Source organism: Sinocyclocheilus rhinocerous, unplaced genomic scaffold (assembly GCF_001515625.1).
Source record: "Sinocyclocheilus rhinocerous isolate Xijiao unplaced genomic scaffold, SAMN03320098_v1.1 scaffold691, whole genome shotgun sequence".
NCBI lineage: Eukaryota > Metazoa > Chordata > Actinopteri > Cypriniformes > Cyprinidae > Sinocyclocheilus > Sinocyclocheilus rhinocerous.
Genome location: NW_015656606.1, coordinates 99,071 through 100,886, shown reverse-complemented (window position 1 = coordinate 100,886; position 1,816 = coordinate 99,071). Strand labels below are relative to the sequence as shown.

The 1,816-nt window shown below is 37.2% G+C and overlaps 1 pseudogene; it reads left to right on the top strand.

Annotated features, from left to right (window-relative positions):
• The window catches only part of LOC107720463 (GTPase IMAP family member 7-like), a 3,262-nt pseudogene extending 1,708 nt beyond the window's left edge, over nucleotides 1-1,554 (top strand).
• The last annotated feature ends 262 nt before the right edge of the window (nucleotides 1,555-1,816 follow it).

Below are 1,816 nucleotides of genomic sequence, written 5' to 3'. Positions count from 1 at the left end.
TATGCCTAAGGTTGAAAATAAATTATGTTTATAGTGAATGTCCCTATAAATGGTCTTATTTTTACGATTTCGTTTTAATCCAAATGATGTGTCTGCTAAGTGAGTGAACATCAAAGATCACAACAGAATTGCGCTCTCTCTCCCTACCGTTAAGTAACTTGTGCATTGTTTTACTTACTTGTTTTTGACATATCCGACCGAACTACAAACTTTCCAGTGATGTCTGTGAGAAAGATATATTCACTCGACAAGCTCGCGCATCTGCGCCGCCGCGCGCTCAATCCACTCAGCGTGCTTTGTTAATCAGCTCGCGCACATCAGCTATAAAGGCGTTAATACTGAATGTTTAACAGTATATTCATTGCATACATATACTTCATAGTAGACATCCTTAACTCCATTCTGCTGTCTGTTGTTCTGTTGTCGGTGTTTCTTTGTCTGAATACAGCACTTATCTCATGCGGTGTGGTATCGGCGTTTGGTATCGGGGCATTTTAACGAGTACGAGTACGAGTACAGGAGCTTAGTATCGGGCCCGATACCGATACCAGTATCGGTATCGGTGCATCCCTACTTATTTTGAATGCTGTCTAGGGAACATCGGGCGCACAGTCTGTAGCATATACCTATGGTTAATATAATAATTATAAATATAACATTCTGCACCTTTATCATTTTTAATTCAAAATAAAATATTAATTTATCCATTTCTGATAATCCCAGTTGCTATGGTTTCGTTTGTTTACATGCATAAACACAAGTAAATTTAATCACATTTTATCACATTCTCACAAAAGTTGAGAGCATAAGGTTACATTTTTCGATCTATTAAAAAAGAATAAAATCTTAAAACTTAAAACTTCATTAACAACAATGTCTTTTTGAAATAGCTAATGAATCTAAGCCTGAGAGAAGGATTGTCGTTTTTGGGAAGACAGGAGTTGGCAAAAGCAGCGCTTGGAACACAATCCTTAGAAAGCAGTTATTCCAGACTAAAGCTTCACCAACATCTGTGACTGGAGATTGTGTAAGCGTAAATGGGATTGTTACTTGTTTGTTGATTGTTGATACACCGGGAATCTGTGACACAGTTGTTAATGAGGAGGCCATCAGATCTGAAATCATTAAATCAATTACTGAAATGGTTCCCAGTCCTGACATGTTTCTAATAAGTCTAAAAGTCGGGAGGTACACAGGACAAGAAATGGAGGTAGTAGATGCTATGATTTCATTTATAGAGCAGTGTGAAGAGAATATCGTCAAACATATAGCAATTTTATTCACTCACGGTGAAGATCTAGAGGGTCAAACTATTGAAGAACTTGTGAAGAAGAGTCCAAAACAGCAGTAGCTTGTTGATAAATGTGGAGGTCGCTGTCACATCATATACAATAAACACTGGAAAAACCATTTTGGTGTATACAAATGTAAGTTCAGGTGAAAAAACTGCTGGATTCTATAGACCAGATTGAACAAGAGAACGGACGCTACACCAATGAGCTACTCCAGACAGTGGAGGAAGAAATTCAAGAGGTATACCAAGCTTATACCTAGCTTCCAAGAAAATAATTTGCATTAAATACTTAAAATTGTTTTTATTTAAATACTTAGAAACACATCTATAGGACATAGTCGGATACCTTAAATGGACACGTATGTTGAATATGCATTATGATTTGTTGAGATAGAAGCATAGAAGCATCCTGGTTTGATTAGGCTATAAATACTGAGTCAGAGTGTCATTCGGGGTCGCACTCTGCAGCCATGACTGTAATGACTGTATGACTGTCACATTTTGCTTGCAGGAAATACATAT